This window comes from Myotis yumanensis, unplaced genomic scaffold (assembly GCF_028538775.1).
Source record: "Myotis yumanensis isolate MYYU_CA2020_CCGP unplaced genomic scaffold, mMyoYum1.0.hap1 SCAF_3, whole genome shotgun sequence".
NCBI lineage: Eukaryota > Metazoa > Chordata > Mammalia > Chiroptera > Vespertilionidae > Myotis > Myotis yumanensis.
In genome coordinates this window covers 178,481,971-178,505,333 of record NW_027223754.1, presented here as the reverse complement: position 1 = coordinate 178,505,333, position 23,363 = coordinate 178,481,971, and the positions used below count along the sequence as shown (strand labels likewise).

At 42.3% G+C, this 23,363-nt stretch overlaps 1 protein-coding gene across 10 annotated transcripts in view; it reads left to right on the top strand.

Moving 5' to 3' along the window:
• Positions 1-23,363, top strand: part of PPFIBP1 (PPFIA binding protein 1) — a 168,071-nt gene that overhangs the window by 17,517 nt on the left and 127,191 nt on the right. The window contains exon 2 of one of the 10 annotated variants that reach the window (XM_070410501.1): positions 14,718-14,870. The exons of the other annotated variants lie outside the window; for them this stretch is intronic. The gene's annotated coding sequence lies outside the window, so the exon portion shown is untranslated. The remainder of the gene's footprint in view (positions 1-14,717; positions 14,871-23,363) is intronic. 10 annotated transcript variants of the gene reach the window in all.

The window sequence follows — 23,363 nt, the reverse complement described above, 5'->3', positions numbered from 1 at the left end:
AGGAAGGGAGAGGGATAGAGAGTTAGAAACATCAATGAGAGAGAAACATCGATCAGCTGCCTCCTGCACATTCCCTACTGGGGATGTGCCCACAACCAAGGTACAGGCCCTTGACCGGAATCGAACCTGGGACTCTTGAGTCTGTAGGCCGACACTTTATTCACTGAGTCAAACCGGTTAGGGCTATTTTGAGGGTTTTTAAAAGCTTTGCATTTAGGGGAGGTTTCAGCAGAAGATTAATCAGTTTTCCATGACAAGGGATCATTTGTCATGGGAGCTGGTCCTGACATCTCTTCTCCCACTTACCTGGTTTTGCTGATTTTCTGGGTCTGGAGCTGAAATACAACTGAGGCCTAGATGTTATCTCCAAGGAGGGGAAGGTTGGGGGGTCTAAACTGCATGACCATCGAAATGCCAGGGGAAGAAAGGCAGCCTAGGGGTGAGGCCCAGCGCCAGTTTTGCTCATGGCTAGGCACCTGGGGCCTTCCGCCCTGGTGACCTTTTGTACGTGGCTGTAAATTGCTCAGCCAGTTTGTTCAGCTATGGGTCTCATTTTCTCCATTCCACTTGCCAAGCAATTTTTATAGCTTGCTATCCCGCCTCACCATTGTAGAGCATACAGCCTGTTTGGAATAGTTGATGAGTATCTTTATGCAGTCAGCATTTTCTGTATTTCAGAATGTTCTGATCTTTACAATGCATGATCAGAAGTAGAGCCAAAGGATGTGGACATGTATGGATATCTCAGTCGATACTGCTGTTAGTTGCCAAACATTTCTATTAACTTTTGCTGCCTTTAGCAGAGTGATATTTTCATTTTAATAATATTTGATAATTTTCTAGGAGTATTTTGTTTTTCTTTTTTATTTCATATTAATGAGATCAAAAATGTTTATATGACTACTGGCTATATTTCCTGTTTTTAACAAACTGTTCATGTACTTTGTCCATTTTATCTATTGGATATTAGTAATTTTCTTGTCATAAACTCTAGTTTATCATATTTCACTTAATTAACCTTCATAGTTACTGCAAACATTTTCACCTATTTTTTTTTCTGATTTTTTGTTCGTCTTTTAATTTTGTTTTTAGTCATATAAAAGTTTAAAAATTTTAGGTAGTCAAATCTATTGGTTTCCTTTTCTACCTGGGGTCTTCAACTTTGCCTATACTGAGACGAACCCTTTCTGCTCTGGAAGTCACTATACTGTGCCATCTGTGTTTATTTTTTTTTTTTTTTTTTTTTTTTTTGCCATCTGTGTTTAAAACCCAATCCCCAAATGACCACTATAGAGTTTCCTAACGAGGATAAATGGACCTCAAGTGCTTATTCTAATATGGCCACCCATTATATCCCATGGAAAACCGTGTGTGTGTGTGTGTGTGTGTGTGTGTGTGTGTGTGTGAAAGAGAGAGAGAGAGAAAGAGAGAGAGAGAGAAACAGAGAGAGAGAGAGAGAACGAGAAATTGATGTGGACCAAGGCCCCTTTGGTTTGGTTTTGAATTTACTTTCGCTCCGGGTGGAAATGAGTTTCCTGAAGGCAGGGAGCTTCCATAGATTCTGTGGCAATGCTTGCCAGAGTTGGCCCACAGCAATTTTTTTGTTTAGTGCATGAGAAGACAAAGCCCCCTTCACTCCTCGCTCCCTAAGTTTTGTTCTCTTGGGCTCCAGGCTCTGCCTTGCTCAGCCTCCTCAAGGCAACTCCCTGTCCTGTGGGCAGACTCAGAACAGCAAGCCATAGCCCTGTTACAGTCCTCCAGCTGCATTAGCCAAGAATAGGGAGGTAACAATAACAACTAGTGTTGATCTATTTTGCAAAGCCCGTTCATTGGGGCCTTTTTATATGCTTCTCAACTCAATCTTATGAGATTAAATTCTACTAGTATTTTCATCTCCATTCATTTGGAGGAAACTACCACACAGTAGAAACATAATTAACATGGAGAGCATCTGACTCAAGACCTGATCCTCTCTACTTATGAAACAATTCTATCATTGTAATTTCTTGGTGGTGCTGTTGGGGCAGAGGGTAGTAGCAACTATTTTAAGTTTTAGAGTCAGACATATCTTGGGTGGAATCCAAGCACAGTCATGTCTTAACATTGCGACTTTATTACTCACCCAACCTGAGCCTCAGTTTTCTCACCTGTAAGAGGGGAACAATGTCTACCTTGTAGGAATACTAGAAAGATTAAATTAAGATAATACAGTCAAGCCTGACCAGCATGGCTCAGTGGTTGAGCATAGACCTTTGAACCAGGAGGTCATGGTTAGATTCCCAGTCAAGGCACATGACCTAGTTGTGGGCTTGATCCCCAGTGTGGGGCGTGCAGGAGGCAGCCAATCAATGATTCTCTCTCATCATTGATGATTCTATTTCTCTCTCCCTCTCCCTTCCTCTCTGAAATCAATATAGATATATTTTTTAAAAAGATAATCCATTCAAGATGCTGAGCACAGTACCTGGCTCATTCTGTGTAGGAGCTCAATAACAATTGTTTACCGTCTCAAAGTTAAAAATGCTGCTGTTCTTATTTGTTTAAAAATTTTAGGATAACTGGTAAACCTGTTCAGTCTTGTAAACTTTTAGTAAACATTATGGGTATTTAAGTGCAAGAAACTTTTTTTTTTTAAATCTGACCTCCTTATTTTTCTGTTCAGTAGGTTGTTGTTTTTTTTCCTGTTAAGGATGTCACCTGATTTTCTGAAATCCTTCTGCTTGGGAAATTTCATGATGAATCCCCAGCTTAGGACTCTTCTCACAGCCAAAATAAAACATGAATTGTCTACGTATTTGTGTAAAAAGCAGAGACAGCTTTTTGGAATGGCAGCAACGCAGTCATCCTTTACACCAGAGGGGGGAACCTTTCTTCTGCCAAGGGCCATTTGGATATTTATAACATCATTGATGGGCCATACAAAATTATCAATGTAAAAATCAGCCTGCTACTAGTATATTTGGTCAAACACTTGATTAACTCACTCCTAATGCCTTGGCAGAGCCAGACCAAATGGTTTCTTACGCCTTATACAGCCCGCAGGCCGGACTTCCCCACCCCTGCTTTACTGTAGGCAAGATTTTGGCATCATTCATGGAGCTGTTACTTGTCCATGTATAATAAGAATTCAGGCAACAGAGCAGTCTTTAAAAGAAAGAAAAAAAGGCTGTAGAAAATCATGAGAAAAGACAAGTGTTAAAAAACTCAGGAGAAAAGTTGTTGAGTAAATCTTCATTTTTTTATGCCACATGTAAGTTGGGTTAGATTTTATTGGCTTTATGCTAGATCTTGATAACCACATAAAGAGAACTTGTATGTTTGCTTAGACTTTTTCATTTTAATAAATTGAGCCAAAGTAATTATAAGTGTTGTTTTCTTCGAATTATAATGTAATCCAAATGCAGTCTTTTTTTTCTATGGAGTTACAGATAACACGCTTTGAGAATCTTCTTTGTAATATGTCTTGGAACTTCTTTCTTTTTTTTTTTGTCCCTGAAGTCAAAGTTGCTTTTTTAACTGCACATCATCTTATATTGGAATATGGGAAAGGTTAACGTGCAGGGTTAATTACTAATCTTCTAGCTCTTATTCTGGGAAATTTAGGTCTCTTGTCCTATGGTTTTCCACCTTCCACACCCCCCACCCCCTCTTTGGTAGGAATAGGGAGGTAAGAATGGGAAAGCCTTTTTAAATATAATTTATATAAATTCATGAATTAGTTGCGTTTTTATATAATGCATGCCATATGTGAATATGCTTTGCATAAAACATGGATACAGTTAAGTATCAGTGATTAAGTGAAATTTGCATGGTTTTTAAGTTACCTCTTAGGTCTAGAGTTCAAGGATCAAAGAGAGTGAACTGTTGGCCAAATCTTGTGACTGTTGCAAATTGAGCATAGGGCATTATAAAATGCCACACCCAGTTTTAATTATCAGTGGACACTTGTTTTCCTAAAATTCCAGGCCTATCATTTAATTTCTTAATTTGCAGCCAAAGTCTCCACTAAGGGCAGAGGTGGTAGTGGTGATAATGGTAAAGAAAGTGTGGAAGAATAAAGTTGGTGCTGACTTGACTATTGATTTACAGGATACAAAGGACTAAAGACTATGCCTTGTGATCCTGAGATAACAGCCCAGTTGAGCAGCCCTGTGCTGATCACTTCAGCCAAATCATGTTGGCAACAGCCCTTTGAAACAAAGCCTAAGAACCCAGCAAGTTTTACTGGGCATTTCTTGTTGCTGGCTGGTTGGCTAATGGAGTAAATAGAGTAATTAGCTCTCATTAGCACTCCCACAAGCTGTAATACATCCACCTGAGGCAGAGATGCTTGCTTCTGTTACTGAAACCATGAAAACCCTCATCTGATCTCTTCAGTCCAGGATTTTCACATTGCAGAAACAGAATGCCAACTTGGCAAGAGTGAAATCCAACAAGTGCTTCAAATAGCCGAACTTACTGACCGGGGTGGAAAGGCTTTCCTGAGAACAATGACTGTGTCTAAGAAACCAGTGAGCTGTTTGAAGCTTTTTGTTCTTTTTTTTTTTTTTTTCCTTCTTGTGTATATGACTTACATGAACCAGGTTAGTCACAGACATTGAATACTGGTAGTCATATAACTTGATCCCTTTAGCTTGTCAGTTGTACTTCAGAAGCTGTGGTCTGCATCAACGGGGTCTGGATTGTTTGAAGTCCTTGAGAGAGACAGACAAAGAGAGACCGACCTTTGATGGTGCTTTATGACCCTTTTTAGGACCACTTGCTATCAATAGTCCTTGTTCCTATGAAATACAGAAAAGGAGAAGGAGGGAGACAATGTTTTGCATACAAGCCTGGAGAAATATATAGAAAAATTTTAAATTGGCATAATTTCTATTTTATTTTTTAATCCTCATTGAGAACATGCTGAGAGAGAGAGAGAGAGAGAGAGAGAGAGAGAGAAACATTGATGTGTGAAAGAAATATTGATCAGTTGCCTTTTATACGTGCCTGAACCAGGGGGTATTGAACCTGCAACCCAGGTGTGTACCCTGACTGGGAATCGATGATCCGGCAACCATTTGGTGCATGGGGCAACACTCCAACAAACTGAGCCACTCAGACAAATTGTTATAATTTCATAGGAAAGAACCCTGAACCAAGAATCTGGTAATCTTGTCCCAACATTGATCAGTTGTATGACCCTGGGCAAGTCTCTTAATCAGTCATGCAGCTGAGATAATTATATCAGCCTGGTCCTCACAGGGAGAGCTCAGAGGGTCAAATGAGACGATGTGTAAAAAGCTATAAAATGTTAAGCAATAGTATGATTTTAGGTTGAGATTTTCATCTGAAGTACATTATCTACATGTTTAACATCCTGCCCCGAAACCTCTGATACTAAGGTACAGACCCTAGGCAAGTACCTGCGTTTCCTTTGACTTGCACTCCTGTGACATCTCTAACTCCGTCCCTGGACCCTCAGTTGGACCAGAGCCTGAGTGACTACGAGGCAGCTCCTTGAAATTTTCTGGGAGATGGTACTGCCTCCTGGGCAACATGGTAGCAGCTGCTCTGGATTCCTGCTCAGACCTGTCTGCCATCTGCTTTCTTGGGGCTGCAGTCAATACTACAGAGTCATCAATAATCTATCAGCTCCAGGAATGCTTCTCTATGATCAGAAGTTTGAAATGTTGGCAATAAAGTATTCAGAATGCATTTTCATACCTCTATGTAGAACTGTTCTTTTCTATAGCGTTAGCATGAAGATTTGCTGGGATTTGAGGTTATAAAGCATATATGTCTTGGGGCTGGGGGAGGGGCAGACCCTAATGGTTAAGGCTGAGAACTCCAGAGCCAGCATCCTGTCCTTTGGTGTCAGTGTTGAATGCCACATGATGTTGTGAGGTGCAAATTCCTAGCCTGGTGATGTGTCACCTCCCTTGCTTGTGAGCCTGTGAAATCCTGGGCATTATTTAACTCCTGTCCCTGTTGACTCTGTTGGGTTGGTGTTCAGAAAGTGATCTGAACTGATTATCAAAACTTTGTAATTTGTTTAATATGTTTTTATTGATTTTTAGAGAGAGGGGAAAGGAGAGGGTTAGAGAGATAGAAACACTGATGAGAGAGAAACATTGATCAGTTGCCTCCTTCATGCCCCCCACAGAGGGTTGAACCCAAAACTCGGGCATGTGCCCGGACCTGGAATCGAACCCGTGACCTCTTGGCTCATGGGTCGACACTCAACCACTGAGCCACCCCGGCTGGGTCAAAAATTTGTCATTTTTAAACTGAATCACAAGTATTTTTTCAAAGACTGTTTTCGTCTTCATAGTACTTCTGATAGAGCATATCCCTGTGGGACCTGTAACTTCCTCAGAACAGTGAAAAAATAGCTTGATATTTAGAAAATTGCTGGTCTTTGACTGGGTTCGATGGAAGCCCACTGAAACCAGGAGTTGGGTGCTGAAGGATTTTATGGGCGAGGAAAGGAGGGTGGCAGGGTTGGACAGAAGAGAAGCTGACCAGCAATGCGGCTGCAGCTGCCAGCTGCCCTGATGGGGAGCTCAAGCTGGGATGGCTTTCTGAGTTGTCCCCAGTTGAGGCAAGGGGCTGGACCTGTGTATCCCCGAGTCAGCCAGTTGTTGGCAGCCTAGCAACCCCTTCAGAGGAGTAACTTCGGGTGAAGCAGTGTCCTGCAGCTGGCTGGAACCTTCCCTGTGAGCCATGAGCAGCCAGGGATGGGTGCACTGGTCCTAAAAATGGGGTTTGTGTGGAGTACACCAGTGTCTACTATTCTATCCCCCAAAAACCTAACCCCTTAAAAAAGACCCAAATAACCATAGGCAGCACCAAAATCCCAGTGCATGGTCAGTCCCTTTATCTGCGAAGTTAGAAAGTTGGATCCCTTAGCAAAGCTGAAGGAAGAGATCATACCCCTTTGTTAATGATAAATCGGATCTCTAGCCTCTCAAAACTGTATGAGATACTTGGATAACATTTCCACCTGCTTATGGTGTAGCAGGGACCAGCTTCTTCCTATGTGAAACGGTTGACCCATAATTTTCCGAGTGTGAATTACTACTGCCTGTTTAGAATATTAATTACATGTGGACATAAAAGCAGTTGTTTCCGAGATATTTAATTCATGTTGAGTTTATAGAATTGGTGGTTTGTCACCACAAAAGGCACACAGACCATCAAACCCAGACTTTTCCAGGGAACCCTAGGGATGGAGGGCAAATAGGGGAGAGTATAGCTTGTATCGAAATTCCAATCACCTGATGTGGTATGGCAGCCGTGGTTAAGGATAATGATTTAGGAGTTCTGCTGCCAGAGGATAAGTTAATATGCTGTGAAGAAATGAATCAGTGTTCTGGCATTTACAAAAGCCAGTGTATTCAGCAAATGTCTGAAACTGTCTGGCATGGTTTGAGGGATGAGTAAACAAGCCCGAAAGTCGTACATCATGTCTTTCCCAACTGCAGATTCAGTCCTACCTATGGTCCTCTTTCATTTCCTGCCTTCTAGTAAGTGAAGGAGGCAATGCGTCCTGCTGACCCATCATCTCAGTAGTGTGAGTGGGTTGGGGGACTGGGAGTAAGGAAGTCCGATGATGTGGGCTCGCTGCACAGCAAAGGTGACGGAGTGTGTGTGTTCTGACCAATGAATGGTCTTCGCTTCCCAGGAAGTCCCCCTTACCTCCTCTGTAGCCCCGTGGCCTTTGCCTCGACCTGCGCTGCTACCCAGGAGCTCTGTAACGCCAAGTCATAGACCATGTTACCAACCTGTTTCCATTATGGGGTCACGGGTCCTTATGCAGAAACTGGAAAACTCCAGCTGCCATGGTGAGAGGTTCCATGTTAAAAACACACATCTCTGAACCTCCTGGAGAGATGTGATGACTGGGGATTGCATGTGAAGTAGACCATCTGCCCGCTGGTTTATCGTATCATCTGGAAATGGGAGGCGGCATACAATCAAAGCTCCCAAGGTTTCCTCGGAGGAGAGGGAGGTGAATGTAGCATAGCGACTGCTGCAGAGGAACAGCCGCGCTTTGTTGTCTGGAACTCTTCCCTCTTTTCTCTGAGTGACCCTGCAGTCTCAGGTGATCCCATAGTACCAGGAGCAGACATCCTACTTGGGGGCAGGAAAGTCATAACCTTGAGCACGTCTTCCCCTGGCTTCTCTGACTTTCTGACATGCCTGCACATGGGTGTTTATCATTGGGGTTCTGGAAAGTTCAGATGAGGACTCTTGAGCTTTGCCTTTTCATTGTGACTCACGTCTGCCAGGGATGAATAAAGAAGAGTTTTCAGGAAGTGCAGGGCTGTGTCAAGAGAAATAACTTACTAGGAGAGAAAATTTTGAAGAAAAAAAAACTTATGTTTATTTTATTTATATATATATTTAAAATATATTTTTAATTGATTTCAGAGCAGAAGGGAGAGGGAGAGAGAGAAACATCAATGATGAGAGAGAATCATTGATCAGCTGCCTCCTGCACACCCCCTACTAGGGCTTGAGCCTGCAACCCCGGGCATGTGCCCTGACCGGGAATCGAACTGTGACCTCCTGGTTCATAGGTTGACGCTCAACCACCAAGCCACACCTACCGGCAAAGAAGAACCAGAATTTTTAAAAATAAAATAAAATAAAATAAAATAAAATAAAAAGATGGAGGAAGCCTATCACGAAAAGGGAGAACTGGAAGTAAATCTGCAGGGTGGTGCCTGGAGCTATGGGAAATAAATCCGGAGCAAGAGAAATGGAAAAGGGTCGAAAGCATTGCCTGGTAGGGCTGGCCAGAGCTTGAGGACATAGCACCTAATGGGCTTGGGAACCCACTTGAAACTCAGTCCACACACAACTGCCCTATCTACTTGCCCTCCACCCGCTTTGGCCTCCATGCACCTGGGGCAGGAGGCTCTGACACACTTCTGGGGAGGATGCTGTTTGGTGGTTTTGAAGGTGAGACCTGGAAGTGTGGGAAAGCTGCGCTTCTGTGGCTGATGTTGCATAACCTCCCTGAGGAAGGACACAGTGGTGAAGGACACAGCTTGGGAAGCAGGCGGACGTCCGCCACTTATCAGGATCTGACTTAAATGCTGGGCCTCAGAAAACAGGGGTGCTGCTTGAGGTTGCTTATATTTCATAGGGGTATTGTGAAGGGTTTAGTGGAGGATAATGCCGTGCTCAACACTAGCTCACTGGTAACATGCCAAGAGCTGTAACTGGGTTTGTAAAAAGCACCCTCCACTACTGGCCCCGCCATATAAACTTTGAGCCTGAGTGCAGTCTCGGAGGGAGTGAGACTCTATAAATGACCCCATGTGGGGGCTGGACAGTGACCCAAGGCTCTGGGTGGGTGGCTTAAAGCAGCTGCAGGTCCTTGTAAAGGGCCCTGAGTGTCTGTACATTGCCCCTCCTGAACATTCCTGGACTTAACGTCCCCCATCTTTCCTGTAGGCTGCTCCGGCAGGGACATCATACACATGAGCTTGCAGTGCATCCAGGCACTCTTTTTAAATTTCCATGGACAATGGTTGCTCCATTAAATACATATACATATTTATGCACCTCCTAGGCATCCCTCATACACACGACACTGGCCACATAAGGGTGCAAAATGCAATAGGATATCAGTGCTGCCTGTGGTGCGTTAGCGGTTTGCACGGTTATGTTATTTGTGCCTTACGGCACCTTTGGGAGAGGAAGGTACTATCACCAGTTTTATACAGATTTCGTAACTTGCTCAAGTTCAGAGATAATACCCAATGGAATGTAAGGTGCCATTAATTATAAGACCTATTCTAATTTCAGCAATATTAAAGTGTGAAAAAATGTATTTCTACTTAATGAAATGTAGTAAATAACAGAGCCTGTAGGCTACCCCATTTCTGTCTGATTTCAAAGCTTGTGTTTTTTGTTTTTGTTAACCCGCAACACACACACACACACACACACACACACACACACACACACACACACACGGGCTTATCTGTCTAGCTGGTGAAGATAAAACAGGCACAGATAAGAGGACAACTAATGTATTGGGACTTGAAAGAGCAGTAATATGGATGCTGGTTCATAAGATTGTTTAAATCTGAGGTGGATACTGTTACATTCTCTCTCTCTCTCTTTTTTTTTTTTTTTATAAATAAGGAAACTTATAGGTAGATACTCTCCCATTTTCTTTTTTTTTTTTTTTTTTAAATATATTTTATTGATTTTTCACAGAGAGGAAGGGAGAGAGATAGAGAGAGTTAGAAACATCGATGAGAGAGAAACATCGATCAGCTGCCTCTTGCACATCCCCCACCGGGGATGTGCCCGCAACCCAGGTACATGCCCTTGACCGGAATCGAACCCAGGACCTCTCAGTCCGCAGGCCGACGCTCTATCCACTGAGCCAAACCGGTTTCGGCAACTCTCCCATTTTCAAATGAGAAACTGACACACAGAAAAGTTTCCAAGGTCACACAGCTGGTACTAAAGGTAAATTCCATACCATGGTACTTAAGAGTTCCAATCCTATATAATAAAATTCAAGATTCTTTTGACTCAAAACATTTCTGATCAGTTCTAACACAGCTTTTGTTCTGATTCACCAAGGCGGGGGGGGTCTGCCTCATCCCAAATGTTGAGTTTTTTTTGGTTTCTGACTTCTGTTGTCAGTGAATTGAAATTGACACTATATTTTATATTTTGTTCACCTGCAGATTGCATTTCAAAGGGAAAGTATTTTGGACAGCCCCCCCCCCCCCCCCCCCCCCCCAAACACACACACATCTTGTGAATAGAGAGCCTTATTGTTAACACCGAGAATTGAGCTGCAGTAGGTTTTGAGGGGAGGGTCAAAATGCTCTTTGACTGCAATAATCCCTGACAGTCAGCCCCACAGCCAGCGTCTAGCTGAGCTGTCCTGGACTGTGGTGTGGAACCGGCACTGTGTGTAGGTTTATTGAAGGGACGTCTGGAGCAGAGGACAGTTGTTTGGGTTGCTTGAGAGAGGCCCAGCTGTGCAATGGAACATCATGGTTCGGACTGAGGGTCGGACAGGGCTGAGGGTGGGAGGGGAAAGAAAGGCTTCATATTCAGCCCTCTATGCCCCAGGTGGGATTGTAAAGGGGTGATTCCAAGTCTGAGTCCCACTGGGGGAAAGGGTTCTCCTTTCCCTTGCTTCAAGGCTGTTTGGTAACACGGAACTAAATATATTGTGCATGACCCTGGTTACTGCCCTGGGTGGGGGATAGCGGGTAATGGGAAATAAAGAGGAACTCGGGTTTACACTGGTATGAAGAGAGTGAAATTTCTTTAACGTGGTGACTGACAAGTCTGATCTCTCCCGCGGGCCTTCAACAATGCTGCCTCTGTCATCACGCAGGCCAGCTGGGCTGGGGGGTGTGCTCATCAGGGCTGCGAGTGAATGCGGTTTTGTGCCCTGCTATGCTGCCTTCTTCTGCAGCCCTTTCTGGCTCACAGATGGGTTGCCCCCACCGCCCTCTTAACTGTCCGGAGGCTGAAGAACTTTGGCTGCCCTGCTGCATAGCCTGTCGACCATGTGTGAACGGACTTCATGAATGACCCTGCAGAAGCTGAGTGCCCAGCAGAGCTTTCTGTAAGACTGCAGAGCAAAGAGTGCCCAATGTATTACGGGACTGATATGCTGCATGGCACATGCTGGCAAAGTCCCTGGTACTTGATCAGTTCTCAATAAGCAGTTTTCACGTTCGGTGGCTAAGTCTCTAGGGGAAATTGATTTCCCTCGAATTGGTGACTTATGAATTGAATAGAAAACAATTCTTCTTCACGAAGTTTATCTGGGATGATAAGGAAAAGGTCCCTAAGAAATTCACTGATCATTAAAAAATTTTTTTTTTTGTTTTTTGTTTTTTCAGATAGGAAGGGAGAGGGAGACAGAGATAGAAACATTGATGAGAGAGAATCATTGATCGGCTGCTTACCTTCTGCATACCCCCTACTGAAGACAGAGCCTGCAACCAGGCATGTGCCCTGACTGGGAATTGAACCATGACCTTCTGGTTCATAGGTGGACGCTCAACCACTGAGCCACACTAGCTGGGCTTCACTGATCATTTTGAGCCTTATACTCAGGGACTCAGCATGCACAGCTCTAGGGCATGCCATTCACATCATTTATATCACTAGCCTACATTTGATTTCCTTAATAATCTCCATACCTTTGAGAACATTTTCTGGTGTCCTCTATTGGAACAGGGTGATGAAGCTGGCTGCAGACAATGATCAAATGGTTCCGGCTTTTCTTCCCTTCTCTATGTCTTCCAAATTGATTAACTAGAATACATTCTGAATTATATGTGTCACTTAAATAATTGATTAAAAAGGGAATTTATAAGCAACTCTTTTAAAAATTTTTTATTAAACTTATTTGAGTTACATTGGTTAATACAATTATATGGGTTTCACCAAGCCATTGTTGCTCAGTGGTTGAGCTTCAACCTGAAATCAATAAAAAATATATTGAAAAAATTATATGGGTTTCAGGTGTACAATTCTATAATATATCATATATTTTATATATATATATATATATATATATATATATATATATATATATATAAAATTGTGTGTTCACCACCCAAAGTCAAGTCTTCCATCACCATGTATTTGACTCCCTTTACCCTCTTCTACCTCTCCCTACCCGCTACCCTCTGGTAACTGCCATACTGTTGTCTGGGTTTTTTGGTTTGTCTTGTTTATTTGTTGCTTTCAGTTTTATATCCACAAATGACTGAAATCACGGTTCTTTACTTTTTCTGTCTGACTTACTTTGCTTAGCATATTCTCAAGATCTATCCATGTTATTGCAAATGGTGGTACTTCATCTTATCTTGTGCTGAGTAGTATTCCATTGTATATATGCTCTCCATTACAAGCAACTCTTGCTAAGTGCCTTGGATCAACCTTCGGTCACAAAATTGAGCAGTGTCATTTGGGAATGGCAGTGTTTCAACAAAATGTAACTTGATACCAAGGGCTGCTTCACAATACCTATCTGGTTAGCATTGAGTGCTTAAGTGTATATTACGGAAAGTGAATTAAAACTGGTCACTTGTGGATGTTAGCTGGCATTCCTGTTAAGATTCCTTTTAAATCTTAGAGATAATGCACATATCCGGGTGTAATTAAGATAACAGCAGACATCAATGCTGGTAGAGATAGTTATCACACTCATTCCAACAGAACTGTTGTTTTTTAAAAATATATTTTTATTGATTTCAGAGAGAAAGGGAGAGGGAGAGAGAGGTAGAAACAATAATGATGAGAGACAATCATTGATTGGCTACCTCCTGCACGCCCCCTATTGGGGATTAAGCCCACAACCTGGGCTTGTGCCCTTGACCGGAATCGAACACGGGACCCTTTAGTCCGCAGGCCGATGCTCTATCCACTGAGCAAAACCAGCTAGGGCTTAACAGAAGAACTGTTTTTAACCAACTATTCCTTCCTTATATGTTGCTGTTCACCAGATTTCTTAGCCCAGGGAAGCTGTTCATCCTATTTAAAATGATTGCTTTAGGAACATTTTATTTTCTTGGGTTAAAAATGATATGCACCAGGAGGAAATGATTTGAGATTTAGAAGCACTTGCCACTACGTTCTAATTCAGCATTTTTATCTGTGACTGGGGGTTGTGGTTGAGACAAAGCTGGGGGCGATACCTGATGACAGTCTACATTCAGGAACGAATCCGTACAAAATGAGGTGGTAAGGTGAAGCTGGTAATATTTTAACTAACAGGGCTCTTTGTCAGGTTGTGAATTTTTAAAAGTCAAGTAAAAACAGAGATGAGTTGGTTTGACAAGAGCTTCCCAGATGTGATGCTCTGATCGTGGAAAGTTAAGGAAAGTTAACCTAAGCCACGTTGAGCAGATGTAATGCACGTTAGTGTCCCGTTTCCTGGAGATAACAGCCCCTTTGTGCTCTGTGTGGGAGAGTCTTGTATTGGACTCCATACGCTGCATTTGATGCGGCCGATCTGGAAGGTGTCCAGGGTGGGGTGTGGAAGTAGTGTGACCAGAGGTCAGGAAATTGTGTCCTGTTAGGAGTGGCTTGAAGAATTGGAGCTTGATGTCCCATGAAGTTAAGGGAGACAGGGCTGCTATTAGAAAACCCTTGTCCGGTTTCCAAGCGGAAGAGGGAATAGGCTTATATTGTTTGGTCCCTGAGGACAGCCCTCAGCTGGTGCTGAGACGGGGGTGGGACAGGCCCTTCCAAGAACCAAGTGCGTCTAGCCCGATAGCGGAGGTGGCAGAATTCCTCGCGAGGCATCAGAACATATCCAGGCTCCGAGAGAGCGCGTGAATCTTGGGTTGGCTTAGGTCCTTTCAACAATAAAGTTCTCTGATTTTGTAAAAGAGCCAGCTCCTCTTGTTCTTTTCAAAATGTATGTTATTCAGAGAGACAGCATGGTGGAAGAAAGGCACCTCTTTCCTGGGGGACAGGTCATAGGAATACAATCACTGCTTGTTTCTGCTGAGAGCTGGAAAAGCTCTGGAAACTTCTCGAAACGTGACTTTTCTTGTTTTTTCTTTACTGCAGAGCCTGTCAGGACTATAGATTCCTTATTCCTTTCTTTGGTTTTGTGTTTTACTTGAGTGGGCTGAATAATAGTCATTATTATATGCAAAAGGGGTTGCTACTATTTTTTCCCCTGATGTGAAAGCTAAGCCTTGTTTTCCTCTTCTTGGCAGAAATTGTGCTTTTCTTTGGAGGAAATCATAAATCAGGATTGAAGGGAAAAAGATATTTTAACCCAACTCTTCCCGCTTTCTCTACGGAGCAACAATCACTTGGCAACGCTGTAGCATCGTAAGACAGAATTAAAGCATCAAAGCCGTTTACCTGTTAGCAGGCTTGTATTTTCATTAAGTCAGAGCCTTTTTAGAAATTGTATTGTTGGGGGAAGGGGGGAGGTGATGTCCCTGTTTTATGTTAATGGTCCCGGTCCTATTGGCAAGTATATTTATTCTTTCAAGCATGTTGGCCACCATTTTACATAAAATTATGAATAGCTTCTTAAATCATAGCCTTATGGTTAAAGAGGCTGTGGAAGGTGGGGGTGGGGGTGGAGAGAACCATTCAATGTCTAGAACTTAAATTGTGAAATTTAAATTGAATTATGAGTAATGAATACAGAATATTTTGAAATTAGCAATTAGCCCACTGAATAAAACTGTTTCCTGAATACATCTGTTGCTTTTGGAGTCAAGTATTTTTTGGCATAATAACAGGTTGGTTTTGAGTCATTTTGTTGTGGTTGATAAGCCAGTTCCAAGATCTGCTGGAAAAATCAAAGGTCAGCGTAGGCTTCTGATTTCCGACATGCCTAATAAGGTCTCTGACGTATACATGGCTAACATGGCCATTTCCATTGCCACCTGGCAGTAACCAAGAACATTAACCTTCATTTCTGGATTTTAATGAAACACATAAATGTTGAAAGACATAAAAAATTCTATGAGACTTAATCTTGTTTTTGTTTTGTTTTGTTAATCCTCACCTGAAGATATTTTTTCCCCTTGATTGTTAGAGAGTGGAAAGGAAAGAGGGGGAGGGAGGGAGGGAGGGAGGGAGGGAGGGAGAGAGAGAGAGAGAGAGAGAAACATCAATGACAGAAACACATGGATTAGTTGTCTCCCGCATGTGCCCCGACAAGGGCCAGGGATGGAACCTGCAACCCAGGCACGTGCCCTTGATCAGGAATTGAACCTGGGACCCTTCTGTGTGTGGACTGACGCTCTAACCACTGGCCTGGGTGAGACTTAATCTTTAACCGTGTTTCCATTCTTTGCCACTGATAACATTTGTTTTCATAAAGTGAAAAACTTTGGGATGTCACCAAAGAAAATTGATAAAAGGCTATTGTGGGCTTAGCTTGCATTACTAGTTATACAGATTTTGTGGAAGATTTGATGGGTTACGTTTCCAGTAGTTAGGAACTAAAACTGGAGTCTCACAATTATTGTTTCTTTCTCCCAAGAATTGAATGCCTTCTACATTAGGGTTGTTGTCCTTTACTGAAGGGACAGGAAACTTCCATTGTGCTTTGCTGTCGGCGGTCTGGATTTGTCTTGTTTTAGGTTTTCTTCTTGTAGGCTACTTTGGGCAAACACAGCCCTAGCATCCAGCACTGACCAGGAGAGAACAAGTTGGAAGCATGACTCACAGAATTACTAATAAATCATCTAACCTCTCTGCTTCAGATTTCAAACAGGTTCCTTCTTGAAATTGTTGGATTGTTGCAGGCTAATAAATTAATCGTTGTAGGCCTGCATTTCTAAGAAGAGTGATTATTTTACATTTGCTCCAGCATATATATAAGGAGGGAGAAGGAGGGAAAGGGATTAAGTGTCTTAAAATCTCAATAAAGGCACCTTTTAGGTCTGCCCTGAGGCTCCCCCCTCCCCTAAAAACAACTTTGAGACATGGCTTACTGAATTATTTAAATGGCTTGACTTTTGTTTGTTGAATTAAAAATCTGGCATTGCATTAGGTCCTTTTATTTGATAACCCTCCATGACTGGCTTCATATGTATTTTAGGGAAAAGGAGAGGGAGTCTGCTTTAGAAATCTCTTACAGCTTGAGTTATTTTTAAATTAATGAAGAGAAAATTTTTCTTTCCTGGTAAGCGGTTTTGTATTAAATTAATATTTTTTAGAAGTAACATCATGGTAGCAATACTTTTACACAAGGAAAAAGAATAATCTGAAAAATTAAAAATGGGAAGGTATTTACCAAGTGCCTAAAATACTTAATGGAAATGTTTACATGGGGAGATTTACTACTTACAAGAGCCCTGTCTTTTGACTATCACTTTCTTCACTTGTGTTTTTTTACTGTTAGTTCAGATTGTAAGTTTCCAGCTCGGTAGACCTATTACATTTTGTCCCCTTATAAATTTTATATGAGAAACTAGAGGCCCGGCGCACGAAATTCGTGCGGCCTGCAATCAGGGCCATTTTCCCCAGCTGCCCCCAGCCAGCCCCAACACCTGCCGCCACCCACCCCCAGTTCCCCATTCGTCATTGGGTGATCGGTGCCTTCTGGTTGGGGGAAGGGACCGAGAGGTCGGCTGTTCATACTCGCCGGCCCCACCCCCGCCACTGGTTGCCCTCTGTGTGTGGGACGACCGGTGAGGTGGGGGCCTTGGCCTGGCACCGCCCGTGTCCCCTGCCACCCACCCCCGGTTCCCCATTCGCCATCAGGCGATTGGAGCCTGCTGGCTGGGGAAAGGGACCAAGAGGTGGTCAGTGCACCTCATAGTGACTGGTCCAGCAGTCATTCTGGTTGTTCCGCTGTTAAGGTCAATTTGCATATTACCTTTTTATTATATAGGATAGAGGCCTGGTGCATGGGTGTGGGCCAGCTGGCCTGCCCTGATGGGGGCCCTGGATCGGGGTGGGGGGTCCCTGCTAGAGGGTGGGGTCGGCTGGGCAAGGGGCCATGGGCGGTTTGCAGGCCGGCCACGCCCTTGATCGGGGTTGGGGTCCTTGCTGGCGGGCGGGACCGGCCTAGGTGAGGGGCTGTGGTCGTTCTGGTCTCTGGTTCTTGTCGTTCTGCCATTTTGGTTGCTGGGCTCTTAATATATAGGATGAGTGATGCAGCTTTTATTGGGGACAAACCTGGATTACTGGAATGTGAACTGCCTCCCTACATTTCCAAGTCCTCAAAAGAGTTCTCTTTCCCTTACAGATCCTAACTAGATTCTCTAATATAGTTTCTTTTCTGATAATCCTGGGAGCTAAGAACCACTCAGTTGTTGAAGGGATCTCATTTAAAAAATATATATTTTTATTTATTTCAAAGAAGAAGGGAAAGGGAGAGAGAGATAGAAACACCAATGATGAGAAAGAATCATTGATTGGATGCCTCCTGCACGCCCCTCACTGGGGATTGAGCCTAAAACCCGGGCATGTGCCCTCATTGGGAATTGAACCCTGACCTCCTGGTTCATAGGTCGACACTCAACCACTGAGCCACAGTGGCAGGGCAAGGGATCCCATTTTATTTGATGCTCTATTCTTTTATTTCCTGGAGTCTGTTCTTGTTTAAAACATGGCCTTATCTTACTCCATAGTGTTTTAGTAATGCAGGGGATATGTTTGAGTGGAAGTTGACTCTTGAAATATTTTGGAATAAAATTATTAGGCACTTTATATTTTATAAATAGTTTATTAGAGTGTTCCTATATTCTCTTTCTCATACCTTTGCCTTTTTCCTAAAAACCCTTCCAGGGTTTTGTAAGATTATTTGGTGTTTTGAACCTGTAACTGATTTTAAATGAGCAGGGCTACTTCCAGGAATTAGATCATACTGGACAACCAGGAATCGAGAGTGCTTATTTTCATTTCATCTCCCTCTTCCCAGAATGGGAGCAGCACAGAAAAGTGGGAATATGTAATTATATAGGATATTACATATTACGTATCACCCACACCATCCTACGTTGGTCAAGAAATATCTTACTCCTTTTTTGAGGGTGGTTGGGGAAATGAGGGTCAGTGTAGGTATACTCCTCCCCTACCTGCCACCTCCTCACACAAACAACGTACACACACAGACACGGACTTGCTGCTTAGTAAGACCTTTACATTGTATGTGTTTTTCACCGTCCGCAAAATGGAAGTATAAAGGAGCATGTGTAAAGTGCCCTGTATGGCCTTAATTAGGAAGCTGTGTTATTATAAAGTCTTATTGGTGTCACCAGAGGTAATAAGGTTAAACTTAATTAACCTAAACTTGCCAGTTACCTAATTTGCTGGATATAACTCATAGTCCTAACAATAATTTTAAACACCGAGTATGTATGAAATTCACATCAGTGTTGAATACCAATAACAGTTTCTATTAGCTTTATTTCTTTATTAAAAAAAAATCTTTTTTAACGATAAGATTCCCTCATGCTTCCTGAGGTTTGAGAAATGTGATGGTTCAAGGGGGAAAGAAAGCCAACCCAATAACAGTACCAGAACTCTGTTATTTTACAATTGGATCACTGGGGTACCTATGATACTTGAAAACTTAATTATAGTTATACCTCAAGGAATAATTATAAACTCCTCTTCTTCCAGACACAAAATTAAATGGTGAAATTTCTATGCACACACACAGCACCGATGTGGAACAAACCCTACTATTTTCCTACATGAAAAGTAAATGTAATTGGGCCAAGTTGACATTCTAGAGAGGACACAGACTGGGAGATGCTAAAGTTGTTCATTCCTCCCCCTCAGAAAACAAAACACTGTAATTGTCATTTAAGCTAGAATGTGGCTGAGGCATTCCTTAGTGATAAATAGTCTATGCAATGTTCTTCATCTGTGGAGAGAATTTGTGTTGACAGGTGAATATTTCACAGGGAAAACTTGACACATTTGAATGTTTTCAAAATTTGCACAAGGAAATTTGTCCTTGTTAAAATATATCATTGCTTTTTGAACCTTTGAAAATCTAAGGTTTTCTCTTTGTTCTAAAACAGCAGTCAGTAATCCAGTATTTTAAACTCAAATCATTGGCTGGTTTAGACTTGGACTGGAAAATTTGAAAGGGATAAAGGATTACAATTTTCCTGAGGAGAGATGAGTTCACAAACCCACAGGAATGAATTAAATGCTAAATAAATCTACTTGTTTTGTTGGTTTGGTGTCCTTTGCTGCAAAACTTCATGGATCCTATCAGTTTGGGTTATGGTAATTAAGTAGATTGGACTTATCTTTGAGAGAAACTTGCCAAGGGTACACGAAGGGAGAAGTCTAGGTTAGCACATGATCTGAATCCAATACAAGCTACAGATTCCTAGGGTATTTTAACTGTTCCTGAAAGCTTGGAGGTGATACTGACAGATACCACTTTTGGGACTCTTATTATAAGCCTAGCACTGTATGAATGCTTTACTTACATCAAAACAGCCAGATGAGGTGGGTATTACTATCTCCACTTCAAGCTAATTCTACTGAGGTTGACAGGCATTGGGCAACTTGAATGGGCATAAAACCAGCAGCCAAGTCCAGCCTTCCAGATCCAGAGCCCATAAACCTAACCATTCTGTCTCCCTAGAACAGCGGTTCTCAACTCGTGGGTCGCGACCCCTTTGGGGGTCGAACGACCCTTTCACAGGGGTTGCCTAAGACCATTGGAAAACACATATATAATTACATATTGTTTTTGTGATTAATCACTATGCTTTAATTATGTTCAATTTGTAACAATGAAATTGGGGGTCACCACAATATGAGGAACTGTATTAAAGGGTTGCGGCATTAGGAAGGTTGAGAACCACTGCCCTAGAACCACTGTCAGGGTCACTTCTGTGCACTTGGAAACTAACTTGATAGCCTGCGTACCGAACCTTTTAAGTAATAAATAGGTAAAACTGGAAAACAAAAGTTCATAAATGATCTCCTCATCAAGTAATTATTACTAGATATGGTATTTTGAACTTTAATTCTTTACTTATAGATAAACTATGCCTTTTTTTATTGAATATATTTGACATAGAACATAGTGCAAATTTAAGTTGTACAGTGTGTTAATTTGATACATTTATATATTGTAATATGATTGCCATTATAGTGATATTTAGCACCTCTATCACATTACATAATCTTTCGTTTAGTGGTTGAGAGAATTGAGTTTTAGTCTCTTAGCAAGTTTGACAATTGTAGTACAGTATTGTCTGTCTTCATTATACTGGGCATTAGATCTCTATGGCTTATTTACTACTTGTTGCAGTTTGTACCCTTATTATCAATCTTACCCCACCCCCCATGCCATTTTTCTCATACACAGAATCTTCCGATGGCTTCTTATCTTCCTCAGAAGGAAATCACATCCAAAGTCTTCAAGATGACACAAGAGTCCTGCGTCATCTCCCACCCCCAACTTCTCTGATCTTTCCTCCTGCTCCTCCCCACCTTCTTTACTTTTTGTTCCTCCCATTCTCCAAGCACACTCCTGCCTCAGGACATTTGCACTTGCTGTTCCTGCTGCTTGGAATGCTTCCCCCAGAAACTGAATGGCAGTCGTCACTCAGTTCCTTCAGCACCATGTTCTGATGTCACCACATCAGTGCAGCCTTCCCTGACCAGCTTATATAAAAGAGCAGTTCTCCTCTTTGAGCTGTCTCCTTACTCTGCTTTATTCTCTCCACGGTATTATCACTATCTCTTATGTTTTCACTTGTTTATTTATTTATTTGTTGTTTCTAGGCGGGGACTTTATTTTGTTTATTGCCATATCCTCGGCAACCAGACAAGTGTCTGGAACCTAAGAGAAGCTCCATAAACACTTGTTTAATAAACAAAATAAATGAAAATGTGCATGTGAAGATGCTCCTATGCATGTGCACATACGCCATGCACTTGTCTTATACATGGTGTTTTGTAGCCTGCTTAGAATTAGGACTGGTGTCCCATACTATGAGAGGGCTATTTTTCCATTACATTATTGAGGTTTCACTGGACCTACATGATTTGTTACCCTCAGATTATCCTTCCTTGGTAGTTGGCTTTGATTTTATTATTCTTTCACCTTTAATTTACAGAACTAATTAGTTGCTAACTCCTGTTGGGTTTCCTCTCCCTCCGCTTTAAACATTGATATTCCTTATTCTCATTAGTACTAAGCCATTCCTTTCCTAAAGTCATAATTGTGTCATGTTTTCAGATATATTAAAGGAAATGGGCTTTTTAGACTGCTAGATCTGGGTTTAATACTGATTCCCTCTCTTCTTGTGTTCTCAGGCAAGTTAATTTCTGAGCCACAGTTTTGTTGATTATAGAGATAGTGTGGTAATGTTGACTTAGCAGAGTCATTTGCAGGTTTAATCAGAATAACTCATGCGAGAGCAATGCTACTTTGTTATTATACTCCGAAAAATTTTGGCAGATGGGAATCCTTCAGCTAATTTTTTTTCCACCTCAGAATATAAATGAATGTGGTGGGTATAATTCTAAAGATGCCCGCTCCCCCCTCCCCGCTCCCTAGAATTCCTGTCTTCTGGTTGTTCAAGCAAACACTAGTCTGGGTACTACTGTGATGAAACTTAGCAGATGGAATTAAGGTGAGTGATTAGCTGATCTTAAGATAGGGAGGGTAGCCTCAATTATCCAGAGGAATCCAATGTAAGTAATTACATATGCCATGGAAAGTTATGGCTCAATCAGAGAGGTGGCGCAGAAGAGGGAGGCGGCTGAGAGATGAGGCAGAGAGGGAAGTCAGACAAATTGAAGAGTGAGAGGGACTTGACCCACCATTGCTGATTAAATTTAAAGAATGTTTTTGTTGACTTAAGAGAGAGAGGAAGAAAGAACAATAGATAGAAACATTGATGAGAGAGACATTAATCGGCTGCCTCCTGCATGACCCCTACTGGGGATCGAGCCCACAACCTGGATATGTTCCCTAACCAGGAATCAAACCTGTAGCCTCTTGGTTCATGTGTTGACCCTCAACCACTGAGCCGCACTGGCTGGGCGCCATGGCTGATTTTGAAGGATACTACAAGCCAAGTGGTCTCTATACATTCAGAACAGCCCCCTTTCACAGCCAGCAAGGAAATGGGAACCTCAATCCTACAGTCACTTGGAATTATAATTTTGCCAACAATCTGAATGAGCTCATCCCCAAAGACTCCAGAAAAGAACACAGTCCTGCCGCCACCATGATTTCTGCCTGTGAAACCTGGAGCAGACAACCAGCCATGCCGTGCCCAGACTTCTGATCCACAAAAACTGTGAGATAACAAAGAGGATCTGTGTTAGGCTGCTCCATCTGTGGTTGTTTGTTGTGGTAACAATAGAAAACTAATACAGTGAGTTCGAGTTTGAGAAATAAGACCAATATGGGCAGGATGTTTGGGCGTAGCTGTTGTCAAAGACATTTGCTGGTCTTCAGCCATCACGTTTCTGAATGAACGTTGCCTCATGGAGCATTCTCCTTTCCAGAGGTTTATCTGCTGGAAAGACTGGGAAACGTCCATGGAATATGAATGTCTCCTTCCTCTTGATCAGTGCTGGGGATAGGGGGATACCAGTGCATTCTAATAGTCTAACTCTTACTTATGTTTTTAATATATACTTATTGATTTTAAAGAGGAAGGAAGATGGAGAGACAGATAGAGACATCAATGATGAGTGAGAATCATTGATTGGCTGCCTCCTGCATACCCCCTACTGGGGATCGAGCCCACAACCCGGGCCTGTGCCCTGACTGAGAATCGTACCATGATTCCTGGTTCATAGGTCAACACTCAACCACTGAGCCATACCAGCTGGGCTAACTCCTTTTTTTAAGCAACTATTCCCATCATAGCACTTCCTTATCACAAATGTTCTTG